The sequence below is a fragment of the Trachypithecus francoisi genome, unplaced genomic scaffold (assembly GCF_009764315.1).
Source record: "Trachypithecus francoisi isolate TF-2019V2 unplaced genomic scaffold, Tfra_2.0 Contig01440, whole genome shotgun sequence".
In the NCBI taxonomy this organism is placed as follows: Eukaryota; Metazoa; Chordata; class Mammalia; order Primates; family Cercopithecidae; genus Trachypithecus; species Trachypithecus francoisi.
In genome coordinates, this window is record NW_022681431.1 from 18,485,791 (window position 1) to 18,501,970 (window position 16,180).

The following is a 16,180-nucleotide window of genomic DNA, read 5'->3' on the forward strand; positions in this document are numbered from 1 at the left end:
AAAATTACAGAATACAAAAATTAGCCAGGCATGGTGGCACGTGCCTGTAGTCCCACCTACTAGGGAGGCTGAGGTGGGAGGATCACTTGAGTCTCAAAAAAAAAAAAAAAAAGTGGTAGTACATCACTTCTGAGATTCGGTTATAATAGACCATGGCTGTCCTGGTGGTCTCTCTTGGGTCCCTCACTCTGGGGGAAGGAGTCCTGTTGTGAGGGACCCCGTGGAGAGGTCCACACAGCAAGGACAGCAAGGAACTGAAGCTTCCTGCCCACAGCAATGAGCGAAAGCTTAGAGGTGGCCCTCAGGTCCCAGCCAAGTCTTCAGAGCTGTCCGCTCCGGCCAACAGCTTGAGTATAACTGCACGCAAGCCTCAAGCTGGAACCACCGGGCTAGGATGCTCCCAGATTCTGAGCTCTGAGGATTTGTGAGGCAGCTAAGTTTTGAGTTCATTTGTAATGTATGGAGCAGTATACAACACAGCTTTGTGTATCGGTTAGCAAGGTGCTGCCATAACAAAACCCTTCAATGCAGGAGTGGCTTTGGAATCAGGCAGTGGGCTTTAAGGAGAGTGCTGCTGAAAGCCCACAGTGCTTTGAAACTGTGGATAAAAGCCTCAAAGTTGGAGGCGGGCATAGTGGTGCACACCTGTAGTCCCAGCTACTCAGGAGGCTAACACAGGAGGATTGCTTGGGTCCAGGAATTTGAGGACAGATTGGGCAACATAGCAACACCCCTATCTCTAAAAAACAGTTTTTTTATTTAGGCATGGTGACTTATGCCTGTAATCCCAGCACTTTGGGAGGCCAAGGCAGACAAATCACCTGAGGCCAGGAGTTTGAGACCAGTCTGGCCAACATGGCAAAACCCTATCTCTACTAAAAATACAAAAATTAGCTGGGTGTGGTGGCAGGTGCCTGTAGTCCCAGCTACTTGGGAGGCTGAGGCATGAGAATTGCTTGAACCTGGGAGTATTCCCGGGAGCTGGAGAAAGGGAAGTCCTGGTGAGAGGCAGTAAGTTCAGCAACGCTATCACCTGCAGTTGTGTGGAAAGTGGAAAATATAGTTAATGAGTAAGTGATCTGCTAAGTCTGTTTCCAACTAGAGTGAAAATGCCATTAGTTTCTTCCTGCCACTTGTAATAAAATAAGACAGGAATGAAATAAGCTAAACAAAGAACTGTTGAAAAAGAAACCAGGGCTCACTGGTTTACAAGATTCACAGCTTCTCCAGGTGGCAGATGATTACACTAACATTTAAAAGTGACTTCAGAGCAAAGATTAAATTCAGAACACTCAAGAAAATATGGTTTAAAGATTAAAGTGAGGGTATAACTATAAAATCCTTTGTTAAAACCGGAGAAAAGACGAAGGTGGGCCAGGCACAGTGGCTCACACCTGTAATCCTGACACTTTGTGAGGCCGAAGTGGGAGGATCGCTTGAGTGCAGGAGTTCGAGACCAGCATGGGCAGGATGTTAAGACCCCCATTTCTGCAAAATATTATTAGCCTGGCACAATGGCATGTGCCTGTAGTCCCAGCTGCTCGGGAAGCTAAGGTAGGAGTTTTGCTGGAGCTCAGAGATTGAGGCTGCAGTAAGCCAAGACCATGCCACTGCACTCCAGCCTGGGCAACAGAACGAGACATTGTCTGTAAAATAAAAAAAGAAAAATCAAAAGGTGATGCCTCAATATGATTCACAGGAGATGAAGTTTAAAAAATAATTACATCAGCAGTAACCTGGTCAACTTGAACTGAAAGACACAAAGTAAAAAAAAAACAAAACAAACAAAAAAAACCAAGCCTTGAGATTTCCAAGATTCTACAGGCGGGAAACAAGGTGAGAAAAATGCTTTGCTGTAAATCCACACCCCCTTTCATGTAGAAGTCTGACTCCTAAGATGGAATTAAGTCCTCCCAGGGCAGAGTCAACAGTCTGGAAAGTCATTTCCTGGCAGGAGTAGCACTGGGTTCCAGTGCTCGCCCAGCTGGATTTCAGAGCTGCCTATGGACCAGCAGTGTGTGTGCCTTTCATTTGCAGCCTTTCTGAACAGGAGCATCTGGGCATCATGTAACTGTCCCACCACTGCATGCTGGGTGTTCGGAGGGTGATAACATGTCTAGTTCTCAGCCTTGCAGTTCAGGAAGAACTGTCTTAGAGCTGTACCTAAGAACCACACTCTAGGGTCATCTACCCCTGCACCTAACACAGAGAAGATGAACTCTGAGCTGATGCTGTGAGCTGATGCAACTGTCTTGTTCCTTGGGAGGGGGTGAATGTACTTACATGTGGGAGGACTGTGCATTTATGGGGGCTAGAGAGCAGAATGGGAGCCAGCCTCCAAGATAGACCCCAGCGATCTCTCTCTCCTGATATTCAGACCTTATGCCGTCATCCCTTCCTGCAGTGTGCCAAGATAAATTTTTGAGATAAATCTTTAAGACCAATAGAATTGGCCAGGCGCGGTGGCTCACGCCTGTAATTCCAGCACTTTGGGAGGCCAAGGTGGGTGGATCAAGAGGTCAAGAGATTAAGACCATTCTGGCCAACGTGGTGAAACCCCATCTCTACCAAAAATACAAAAATTAGCTGGGCATGGCAGCCCACGCCTGTAGTCTCAGCTACTTGGGAGGCTGAGGCAGGAGAACCAAGGAGTCAGAGGTTGCAGTGAGCCAAGATCGCACCACTACACTCCAGCCTGGTGACAGAGCAAGACTCTGTCTCAAAAACAAAAACAAAATAATTAACCAGAAGTCATGGTATGTCTCTTCCTAGGTGAGATGATCAAGGACTGCACTTCTTTTGGTTCTCTATTCCTGTCTTTGGTCTAATCCCTTGCTCTGGCTGAAACCATGTTGGTGCACTGGGGAGGACCACATGCCAAGGAACTGGGGCCGCATTGCCAGTAGCTCCACGAGCTAGCTGGGAGTGAACCCTGCAGCCCCAGTTGTATCTTTAAAGACTGCAACCTCATGACAGACCTTGAACCAGAACCATTCAGCTGAGCTGCTCCTGGAGCCCAGACTCACAGAAACTACAGGAGAGAATGAATGATGTTTTGTCATTGCCCAGTGGCTTTCTCCCACCCTCTGCACAGACAAAAATCAATTCACTGAGGCCATGGCATTGCAGCAAAGAGAGTGTAACTGATGAGGCCAACCATGCAGAAGAGGGAGTTAGTTCTCAAGTCAGTCTCCCCGAAGGCTTGTAGGTTAGAGTTTTTAAAGGATAGTTTGGTGGGCAGAGGGCTAGGAAATAGGGAATGTTGATCGGTTGGGGATGGAATCATAGGGGTGTGGAAAACGGTCCTGGGGGCTGAGTCCCCCTCTGGGTGGGGCCACAGGACCTGTTGAGTTACAAGTTGCAAGCCCAGGTGTGGTCAGTCAGTTGCCCAAATGCAAAAGTCTGCAAAAACGTCTCAGAAGACCAATCTTAGGTTCTACAATAGTGATGTTAGTTACAGGGGCAACTGTGGAGGTTGCAAATCTTGTGACCTCAGAACAATGGCTGGTTATTTAATAACTCCATATTAGCAGAATTCAGGCCGCTCTCATAATCCTAACCTTGTGGCCTATTCATTAGTTTCATGAAGGCAGTTTAGTTTTGGGAAGGGCTAGCATCATCCTTGCTTAAATAAACTAAACTCGGCCGGGCGCAGTGGCTCAAGCCTGTAATTCCAGCACTTTGGGAGGCCGAGACGGGCGGATCACGAGGTCAGGAGATCGAGACCATCCTGGCTAACACAGTGAAACCCCGTCTCTACTAAAAATACAAAAACTAGCCGGGCGAGGTGGCGGGCGCCTGTAGTCCCAGCTACTCGGGAGGCTGAGGCAGGAGAATGGCGTAAACCCGGGAGGCGGAGCTTGCAGTGAGCTGAGATCCAGCCACTGCACTCCAGTCCGGGCGACAGAGCGAGACTCCGCTTCAAAAAAAAAAATAAATAAATAAACTAAACTCCTCCCAAGGTTAACTTGGCCTATGCCAGGAATGACCAAGGACAGCTTGGAGGTTACAAGCAAGATGAAGTCAACTATGTCAGATTTCTCTTACTGTCTTAATTTTACAAAGGAAGTTTCTCTTTAAGCTGTTATGTTTTGGGAAAATGTGTTATGTGGCAATAGATAACTATTATAGGAAGTAGTCAGGGCATTTTTCCCAACAATATGAAAAGGCCCTTAGGAATGACATTTACTTTTCTGGGTAGATGGTTTGGTTTCTCTAACTGTTGATATCTCTTAATATCTCTCTTTTTGTTTTGAGACAGGGTCTTGCTCTGTCACCTTGGCTGAAGTGCAGTGGTGTGATCACGGCTTACTCTAGCCTTGGCCTCCTGGGCTCAAATGATCCTACTGCCTTAGCCTTCCGAGTAGCTGGGACTGCAAGCACACGCCACCATGCGCAGCTAAGTTTTTAAATTTTTTGTGGAGACAGAGTTTTGCACTCTTGCCCAGGCTGCTATCAAACCACCTGTCTTGACCTCCCAAAGTGCTGGGATCATAGGTGTGAGCCACTGCACCCAGCCTATAGACTTTCATAGGCTCTATTTTCTTTTTTTTCCTTATAGATGTATTTGTCTCTCTCTCCATATATATATTTATTTATTTCAATAGGTTTGTGGTGTTTGATTATATTAATACGTTTTTTTTTGTTTGTTTTTGGTTTTTTTTTTTTTTTTTTGAGACAGAGTTTCACTCTTGTTGCCCAGGCTGGAGTGCAATGGCATGATCTCAGCTCACTGCAACCTCCGGCTCCCGGGTTCAAGCAATTCTCCCGCCTCAGCCTCCCAAGTAGCCGGGATTACAGGTATGCACCACCATGCCCGACTAATTTTTTGTATTTTTAGTAGAGACAGGGTTTCTCCATGTTGGTCAGGCTGGTCTCAAACTCCCGACCTCAGGTGATCTACCGCCTTGGCCTCCCAAAGTGCTGGGATTACAAGCATGAGCCCCCGTGCCTGGCCTCATTTTTGTTGTTGTTGTTTGTTTTTGTTTTTTTTGAGATGGAGTCTCACTCTGTCACCAGGCTAGAGTGCAGTGGCATGATCTCAGCTCACTGCAACCTCTGCTTCCTGGTTTCAAGCAATTCTCCTGTCTTAGCCTCCCAAGTAGCTGGGATTACAGGCACTGGCCACCACACCTAGCTAATTTTTGTATTTTTAGTAGAGATGGGGTTGCACCATATTGGTCAGGCTGGTCTTGAACTCCTGACCTCAGGTGATCCACTTGCCTTGGCCTCCTAAAGCGCTGGAATTACAGGCGTGAGCCGCCATGCCTGGTCAAGTTCTTTAGTGGTGGTTTCTGAGATTTTAGTGTACCCATCACCTGAGCAGTGCACACTGTACCTAATGTGTAGTCTTTTGTGTCTCACCCTCCTCCAACACTTTCCCTGGAGACCCCAAAATCCATTGTATCATTCGTACGATAGGCTCTATTTTCCATTGTCCCTCCACATCCATTTTCAAGGATTTTGAGTACAGAAAATGATTATCACTAAAAAACTGGTCTTTTATACAGCAAAACTTTCAGTAAATAACTCATGACTTGTGTGGAATAATGGTTCTCCTCTGCCCCTCCTCCCCAGTTCCTAACATAAACATCATTAGAGCCATTTCTTGACATGGTAATGCAGATACTTTTCTTCAACAGAAAGGACAAACATCAGTTGCATGCATAACTAAAGGGCTAAATATAGAGATGTTTGTTTCCTTAGTTAGAAAAGAAGCATTCTTCCTCTGTATTTAGGGAAAGGAACTATTGATCTTTAGGTTCTTGGTTAATTATACATTTTTTTTGTACTGTAGCCTTCTTGCAATGAGATGGAAAAATTAGAAACATATGATTAAAACCAGGCAAGATGGCTCACACCTGTGATCCCAACACTTTGGGAGGCTGAGGCAGAAAGATCACTTGAGCCCAGAAGATTGGGACCAGTCTGGGCTACTGTATTAGTCCATTTTCACACTGCTATAAAGATACTACCTGAGGCTGGGTAATTTACAAAAAGGTTTCATTGACTCACAGTTCTGCAGGGCTGGGGAGGCCTCAGGAAACTTACAATCATGGCAGAAGGGGCAGCAAACATGTCCTTCTTCACAGGCAGCAGGAGAGAGAAAAGTGAGGAGGGAAGGGGAAAGAGCCTCTTATAGAACCATCAGATCTTGTAAGAATTCACTATTATGAGAACAGCATGGGGGAACTGCCCCCATAGTCCAATCACCGACCTTCCTCCACACGTGGGGATTACAGTCCCTCCCTCTACACACAGGGATTACAATTCAAGATGAGATTTGGGTGGGGACACAGAGCCAAACAATATCAGCAACATAGTGAGACCCCATCTCTACAATTTTTTTTTTTTTAATTAGCCAGGCATGGTTGCCTGCACCTGTGGTTCCAGCTACTCTGGAGACTGAGGTGGGAGGATCACTGGAGCCCAACAGATTGAGGCTGTAGTGAGCCGTGATCTCTCACCTCTCTGCTCCAGCCTGGGTGACAGAGTGAGATCCTGTCTCAGTAATAATCATCACCTTCTGGGGCAGCACGTGCAGATACAGATGAATAAATATTAATGCTAAGGGATTGCCTGGGCGTGGTGGCTCACATCTGTATTCCCAACACTTTGCGAGGCTCAGGCAGGTGGATCACCTGAGGTCACGAGTTCAAGACCAGCCTGGCCAACATGGTGAAACCACATCTCTACTAAAAATACAAAAATTAGCAGGGCATGGTGGCAGACATCTGTAATCCCAGCTAGTTGGGAGGCTGAGGCAGGGGAATTGGTTGAAATTGGGAGGCGGAGGTTGCAGTGAGACGAGATCGCGCCATTGCATTCCAGCCTGGGAGACAAGAGTTAAGAGTCCATCTCAAAAAATCGAAGGGACAGGTACATGAGTATATTTTATACTTTTCTCTCTACTTCTGTATAATATTTAATGATTAAATGTTAAAAGTATCAGCAGGCTAAAGATTAGAAGGAGGCTGACTTGTAAATTTTTCAAGTGCTCTATGAGAAAGCTCTGACTCTAAAAGCTTTAGTTTTTGTTGTTTTTTTGAGACAGTGCCTGTCACCTGGGCTGAAGTGCAATGGCACAATCACAGCTCACTGCAGCTTCAACCTCCCCAGGCTCAAGCCATCCTCCCACCACAGCCTCCTAAGTAGCTGGGACTTTTACCTGATGGAGTTGTCAAGGTTCTCAGCATGCTGAACAAAGAATTGAACAAAACGCACAAAGTTAACAAAAGAACGAAGCAAGGGAAGACAAAGCGGTAGAAGAACAGACTAGGGAAAACAGACCTATTGAAGACAATTCACAGAGCAAGAGTGAGCTCGAACAAGCGGCTCAAGAGCCTCCTTAATTAAGATTTTTATCAAGCCCGAGGAACCTGGCAACACCCCTCGGTGCCCTAGAGAGGCCTCCAATTGGCAACACCCCATGAAGGATTGGCCTGCAACCAGCAGACGCTGAACTGGAGACAGCCACAGTCAATCAGAGGCTGAAGCAGCTTGTTATCATGGGAGGGAGGATGTGGCCTATATGCTGCACCTGCTGCTCTCCTGTTTATAGGAGCTGGCTGCACCTGCTGTTCTTTTGCTTATCAGAACTGGCTGCACCTGCCGAACCGCCGTTATCCTAATTCTCTATTCGCCTGCCACAGGACCACAGGTGTGTGCCATCACACCTGGCTATTTATTTTTATTTTTATGTTTTCAGATGGAGTCTCACCCTGTTGCCCAGGCTGGAGTGCAATGACATGATCTCGGCTCACTGCACCCTCTGCCTCCCGGGTTCAAGTGATTCTCCTGCCTCAGCCTCCACAACATAGTTGATTTCTCTCATGTAAAAGCTTACAGGAGCCGGGTGGTGACTCACACCTGTAATCCCCGCACTTTGGGAGGCCGAGGCGGGCAGATCACCTGAGGTCGGGAGTTTGAGACCAGGCTGGTTAACATGGGGAAACCCCCATCTCTACTGAAAAAACACAAACAGTCAGGCATGGTGGCTTGCACCTGTAATCCCAGCTACTTGGGAGGCTGAGACACTGGAATTGCTTGAATTCGGGAGGTGGAGGTTGCAGTGAGCTGACGTTGCACCACTGCACTCCAGCCTGGGTGACAGAGTGAGACTCCATCTCAAAACAAACAAAAAACAAACAAAGCTTATAGGGACATGATCTCAGTTCATGGCTTTCATCTTCCATGTCACCTGGTATTCAAAACTGGATGCTAGGATTCCAGCTATCCTGTCCACACTCCAAGAATCAGAGAAGAGGAGGCCTCTTCAGAGAGCTTCGGGAGCTTCCACTCACATCTTATTGCCAAGCTTAGTCCTGTGGCCAGCTGTCATCTTTGAAGGAGGCATATTGCCGCTCCTTGCAAAACAGGCCTTGTACCTTGATCTTAGTTTGTATCTTGATCTTAGTTAACTGGCCTCAGTTCAGACCTTGTTTCCAACATGACAAAACCCAACGGCCCAGGAGAGGTGGAGGAGGCTGAGACCAGGAGGGGAAGGGCCTTAGGACTGTGCTTCCGATGATGTTACCAGCAACCCCAGCACCCCTGCGAGGTGCGGCCCTTGGGAGTAACCCCACACTGGTGCAGGCTGCACCACCCAGGACCGTCCACTTCTACTGATCTGCCTCCCATGCCTGGCTAAGTTTTATTTTACTTATTTTTCATTTTTTATCTTTAGCTTTTTTTTTTTAATTACAAAACCTCAGAGTATCAATGCCCAACTATTTTAAAATATTTTTGTAGAGACAGGGTCTCACTATGTTGCCCAGGCTAGAATGCAGTGGCCCGATCTCGGCTCACTGGAGCCTCGACCTCCTGGGCTCAATCGATCCTCCTGCTTCAGCCTCCTGAGTATCTGAGGACTGACCACAGGTGTGTGCTACCATGCCCAGCTAATTATTTTTTATTTTTGTAGCGATCGGGGTCTCACTATGTTGCCCAGGCTGGTCTCCAACTCCTGTACTCAGGTGATCCTCCTGCCTCAGCCTCCCAAAGTGCTGAGACAACAGGTGTGGGCCACCACCCTATATGGTCTTAGAGAATTTCCCCTCATTTTATTACTCTTCATCTCTGTATTTCACTTTGTAAACTCTCTTCCTCACTATCATGGATTGACATGGGAGCTCTGCTCATTTGAGCTTAATTATACAGTAGCTATTATCACAAGACACTAATAAAGTCATTCTAGGTTGTTCTATTGTGGCAGTGACACTAAGGAGTGTTTTGTTGTGGGGATAAAAGAAAATAAAGTGACCTTTTTCTGAAGGAAAGATTTAAATTAAAACGTGTGAAATCTCCCTTTAAAGGGAGGGAACAGGCTTTAGTCAGGTAATTGCTCTGCTAGCTGAAATTGACATTCTAAAAATAACAAGCTCTAAATCATAGGGCTTATTTAGACTTCCACTTAGGACACAGAGATCTGTAAAGAATGCTGTTCTCACCCTAGCAACAAGAAACAGCTGGATCTAGCTGGGTGCATGGTGCATGCCTGTGGTCCCAGCTACTTGGGAGGTTGAGGTCGGGGGATCACTTGAGCCTAGGAGTTGAAGACTAGCCTCAGCAATATACTGAGACCTTGTCTCAAGAAAAAAAGGAAAAGAAAAAGAAACAGCTGGATGATACACAAAACCATAACATTTTTGAGCCCACAGTGAGCTGAGGCTGCAAAGCAATTATGTAAACTGAATTCCAAAAAGAGATAACCCTCTCCAAGGAGAGACGGGACACAGAAACTGTCTTCCCTTTGGCAAAACATGGGAGAAAAGGCAGCTGCTATACAAGCTAAGATTTTGATGTTTGTAAAGGTCACGCATGGGCTACTGCATCAGTTTGGAACCAGATGGGCTATTTAATTTGTGGGCCTTAGTGCAAAATGAAAATGTGGGAACCCTTACTCAAAAGTGAAGAAGTTCAAGATGGTAACAGCAATGTAGTCAACCAAACCTGAAGCCTTCTAAGTGCGGGGCCCTGCACAGGTCCCATGCCATGAAGCCAGTCCTGGCTGGGGGCTTCAGACACAAACGGAGTGCCCATTCTCTAGAAAGTTCTTCCTCATCACCCTTCAGTAGGTATTCAGGAGGAGTGAGACAGGGCAGGAGACCAGAGAAAGCCAATCTCAGAGCAAACAAGGAGGTGACTGGCGGCTGTAGTGGAACAAGCACAAAACTCCACTGACTTCCGCAGACCCTTCTCTCCTACCAAGCCAAGGCCTTTAACCTGCTGGGGAAAGTACAGCAAGTACTATAGCCTGCCAGGCACTGGCAGATCTATTGTCTCTGGAAAAGGAACAGAGGCAGACAAAACAAAACAAAACCAAAACAAAATCCATCTGCTTCTCCCAGGACTCAGGCAAAGATTACTGCTGCCAACAGAAAGTCGAGGCAAAAATTCTCTACCTTGGAGGGAAGAGTGGATACAGATATCAAACAGATGTCTACTCTTGTTAGGAATGGGGCCGAAAACTCCCAGCCTACAGCAACCACGGACACAAGGAGAAGTTTGGCGGCCACAGGTAGAAGGAGCAAGAATGCTCAGAAAACCTCACCTTGAAAACCAAAGCACAAGCTGGGTGCGGTGGCACATGCCTGTAATCCCAGCATTTCTGGGAGGTTGAGGCGGGCGGATCACCTAAGTTCAGGAGTTCGTGACCAGCCTGGCCAACATGGTGAAACCCTGTCTCTACTAAAAATACAAAAATTATCTAGGCATGGTGGTACGTGCCTGTAATCCCAGCTACTCAGGAGGCTGAGACAGGATAATCGCTTGAACCCAAGAGGCAGAGGTTGCAGTGAGCCAAGATTGCGCCATTGCACTCCAGACTGGGCAATAGAGCAAGACTCCATCTCAAAAGATAAAAAACCCCAAAAAACCAAAAAAACACAAAGCACAAACAGCCAGCTCAAGATGGAGGCTGAATTGGGACAACAGAGAACCTCACCTGCTCCCGCCATGAGCCCAGCACTGAGTGATACACAGCAGCAGTCTCCAGCTGGGGAGGGGTGAGAGCATGGAGAAGGACCTCCCTCGGATGCAGGCATGCAAGGATTGCTGAATGGGGAGCAGGAGCGCCTGAAAAAAACCCAGCACCTAAGCACAAGGTGACAGCAATCAAACTTAAATTAGTGGAATTGCAGGCTAAGGGGCTGTGATTCCTTGGGTAATGATAGAATTCTATACCTAGTAAAATAATCTTCAAAAATTTTTCTTTTTTTTTTTTGAGACAAGAGTCGCCCAGGCTGGGTGCAGTGGTGTGATCTCAGTTCACTGCAACCTCCGCCTCCTGGGTTCAAGTGATTCTTGTGCCTCAGCCTCCCAGTAGCTGGGATTACAGGCACAGGCCACCATGCCCAGCTAATTTTTATATTTTTAGTAGAGTCAGGTTTTCACCATGTTGGCCTGGCTGGTCTTGAACTCCTGGCCTCAAGTGATCTGCCTGCCTCTGCCTCCCAAGATGTTTGGATTACAGGTATGAGCCACTGCGCTCAGCCTACACCTAGTAAAATGATCTTTCCCAAATGAACATGAAAGAAATACTTTTAAAGACATACAAAAGCTGAAAAAACTCAATACCATCAAACTTGCACTACAAAAAATGTTAAAGTCTTAAGGCAGAAGGAAAATTATACCAGATGGAAATACAAAACTATACAAAGCAATGAAGAACACTAGAAATAACACAGATTTATATGAGTAAATAAACATTTTTCTTATTACTAAATCCCTTTAAGTGATATTTTAGTGATGATAATATAATAGAAATATTGCATGGGGCTTATAAAACCAACATTTGTGACAATGGCACAAAGTTAGGGATGCATATTACAAGGTTCTGATACTCTGTGTGAAGTGGTGTAATGCCACTTGATGGTAGACGGAATGAAGTCAAAGATGTATACCACAAATCCTAAAGCAGCCACTAAAGGAACAAAACAAAAAGGTACAGCTAATAAGCCACACAAAAGACATACATAGAATAAAAAATACTCAATTAATCCAAAAGAATTCAGAAAAAGAGGAAATAAATGGGACAAATAGAAAATGAATAGCAAGATGACAGACTTAAATCTAACAATATCAATAATTGTATTAAATATAAATAGTCTAAATATCCCCAAATGAAAAGTAGAGAGGATTAGCCGGGTGCGGTGGCTCACGCCTGTAATCCCAGCACTTTGGGAGGCAGGCAGATCACTTGAGGTCAGGTGTTCAAGACTAGCCTGGCCAACATGGCAAAATCCCGTCTCTACAAAAAACAAAACAAAACAAAAAAACAAAAATTAGCCGGGCTTGGTGGTGCACAACTGTAATCCCAGCTATGCGGGAGGCTGAGGCATGAGAGTCACTTGAGCCTGGGAGGCGGAGGTTGGTTGCAGTGAGCCGAGATCGCCCCCACTGCACTCCAGCCTGGGTGGCAGAGCAAGACTGTCTCAAAAACAAAAAACAACAACAAAAAAGTAGAGAATATTAGATTAGAATTAAAACAACAACAACAAAAAGTGCTGCCTACAAGAAACTGGTAAGGAATAAGTACCTCCAAAAACCCCTACCACTAACATGAAATACTAGTTGTCCTAATCAAAGCAATATGAAACATATACAAAAAGTCATAGAGATTAGAAAAGAAGAAAAAAGCTTTGTATTCACAGACTATGTGACTTTGTAATTTAAAAAAATCCAAAGTAATTTTGCTGATAAATACAGGTTGAGTATCCCTAATACAAAACTCTGAAATACAAAATCCTCCAAAATCCAAAACCTTTTGAGCAGGTACACTTGATGCTCAAAGGAAATGCACATTGGAGCATTTCAGATTTGTGGAATAGGGATGTTCAACCAGGTATCTATCTGCAAATATTCCAAAATCAGAACAAATCCTAAACCTGAAACACTTCTGGTCCCATGCATTTTGAATAAGGGATACTCAACTTATATAAGAACTAAAAGCATTTAGGATAGCTACTGGAGAGAAGAAAATATTTTGGCCAGGCGCGGTGGCTCAGGCCTGTAATCCCAGCACTTTGGGAGGCAGAGGTGGGTGGATTACCTTAGGTCAGGAATTCGAGACCAGCCTGACCAAGATGGTGAAACCCCCTCTCTACTAAAAATACCAAAAAATAGCTGGGCGTATGGTGGGTGCCTGTAATCCTGGCTATTCCAGAGGAGAATCGCTTGAACCTGGGAAGTGGAGGTTGCAGTGAGCAGAGATTGTGCCATTGCACTCCCGCATGGGCTACAGTGAGACTCTGTCTCAAAAAAAAAAAAAAAAGGAGGTTGCACTGAGCAGAGATCACGCCACTGCATTCCAGCCTGGGCGACAGAGTGACTCCATCTCAAAACAAACAAACAAACAAATAAATATTTTAAAAGATCACTTTTATTTCAATTTATCATAATTAAACAATCAGAAAATAGAAAGGTATTACCCATGACAGCATTTTAAAATCAAATGTTATGGTTAGATGGCAAGACTTTTATACCAAATATTATAATACATTGTTGAGAGAAATTGAGGATTTGATCAGAGGTATTTCATACCATCTCCATGGACTAGAAGGCTCAATAATGTAAAATAACCTATTCTTCCTAAACTGATAGAGGTTCAATACAATATAATCCCCAAATCCCAGCAGAATTTATTTTATCCCTGTGTGTGTAAATATAACAAGCCAATTCTAAATTGTGTGTTTTTTTTTTTTTTGGAGACAGACTCTTGCTCTGTCGCCCAGGCTGGAGTGCAATGGCGTGATCTTGGCTCACTGCAACCTCCGCTTCCCAGGTTCAAGCTATTCTCCTGCCTCAGCCTCCCATGTAGCTGGGATTACAGGTGTGTGCCACTATATCCAGCTAATTTTTGTATTTTTAGTAGAGACAGGGTTTCACCATGTTGGCCAGGCTGGTCTCGAACTCCTGTCTTCAGGTGATCCACCTGCCTCGGCCTCCCAAAGTGCTGGGATTACAGGTGTGAACTACCATGCCTGGCCCTAAATTGTTTATTGTGGTACTGTATATATGACATAAAATTTAATCATTTCAAAATATACAATTCAGTGCCATTAAGTGTACTCATGTTGTGTGATCTTCTCCACCATTCACTTCCAGAACTTTCTAATCATCTGACTCTCTAGCCATTAAAATGACTCCTCAATCATTTCTCCTTCCAGCCCCTGGCAATCTCTATTCTACTTTTTGTGTCTATGAATTTGTCTATATTCTAGGTACCCTCATATAAGCGAAAACATACAGTAGTTGTGTTTTTGTGTCTTGCTCATTTCACTAAGCATGCTCTGAAGGTGCTCCGTATTGCAGCCTGTGTCAGAATTTAATTCCTTTCCAATGGCTGAATAGTAGTCCATTTTATGGATATACCACACTTTTTTTTTTTTTTTTTTTGAGACAGTCTCACTTTGTCGCTCAGGCTGGAGTACAGTGGTGTGATCTCCGCTCACTGCAACCTCTGCCTCCTGGGTTCAAGCGATTCTCCTGCCTCAGCCTCCTGAGTAGGTGGGATTACAGGCATGTTCCACCACACCTGGCTAATTTTTGTCTTTTTAGTAGAGATGGGGTTTCGCCATGTTGACCAGGCTGGTCTCAAACTCCTGAACTCAAGTGATCCACCCATCCGTCTCCCAAAGTGCTGGAATTACAAGTATGAGCCACTGCACCTGGCCCACACTTTGTTTATCCATTTATCTGTTGATGGAATTTGCTTCATTTCCACCTTTTTTGGCTATGGAATGCTGCTATAAACTTTGGTACCTATTCTGATAAGATGTCAAAGTGTGACTCAATTTAATCTTAATAGTGACAGAATTAGACTATATTTGAGTCAGTTTGATAAATATTCTAGTAAATTACTTCTGTAATTTCTTGTTTTCAAATGTACTGGCAAATGCTATTCATAGTATCTTCAGTTTTTTTGTTTTTGAGACAGGGTCTCTCTCTCACCTCGGCTGGAGTGCAGTGGCAAGATCATGACTCACCACAGCAGCCTTGCCCTCCACAGGTTTAGGTGATTCTCCCCTTAACCTCCCACGTAGCTGGGACTACAAGTGTGTGCCACCACGCCTGGCTAATTTTTTGGTATTTTTTGAGATGAGGTTTTGCCATGTTGCCCCAGGTTGGCCTTGAACTTTGGGGCTCAAGTCATCCTCTTGCCTCAGCCTCCCAAAGCACTGGGATTACAGACATGACCCACTGTGCCAGCCTATCCTCAATTTTTGATCATTTTTGTTACCTTTTATTTTGCAAAATCATGCTTTTATTTGTGCCTTCTGTATGTTTTTTGTTGTTGTTTTTTGCAATTTTTATTAGTCTTTTCAAGTAACAGTTTGTGGTTTTGTCCTTCTGATTTTTGCTCTTAATCTGTTAACTTTTACATAACAAACACCTAGCTCATTACTTTTCAGCTTTTGTTCTGTTACAAGCATTTAGTTATAAATTTTCCTCTAAAGACTGCTCTGGTGGTATTGCACAAATCTTTTTTTTTTGAGGATCTTGCTCTGTTGCCCAGGCTGGAGTGCAGTGGCATGATCATAGCTCACCGTAGTCTCAAACCCCTAGTAGCTGGGACCATAGGCGTGTGCCACCATAACCAACCAACTTAATAATTATTTTTGAAATGGGGTCTCACTATGCGCCCATGCTGGTCTCAAACTCCTGGGGTCAAGTGATCCTCTTGCCTTGGCCTCCCGAAGTGCTGGGATTACAGGCATGAGCCAGCATGCCCAGCCTGTCTTTTATTTTTTTGCGACGGAGTCTGGCCCTGTCGCCCAGGCTGGAGTGCAGTGGCGTGATCTCAGCTCACTGCAAGCTCCACCTCCCGAGGAGGGTTCACACCATTCTCCTGCCTCAGCCTCCTGAGTAGCTGGGACTATAAGCGCCCACCACCACCACGCCCGGCTAATTGTTTGTGCTTTTAGTAGAGACGGGGTTTCACCGTGTTAGCCAGGATGGTCTCAATCCCCTGACCTCGTGATCCGCCCACCTTGGCCTCCCAAAGTGCTGGGATTACAGGCGTGAGCCACAGCACCCGGCCAAGCCCGTCTCTTTCTTTTTAAAGACAGCTTCACTGAGGTATATTTTACAAATCATAAAATTTTCCCATTTCAAGGGTACAATTTAAAGATTCTTGGTAAATTTACCAAATTGAGCAACCATGACAATACTTTAATAA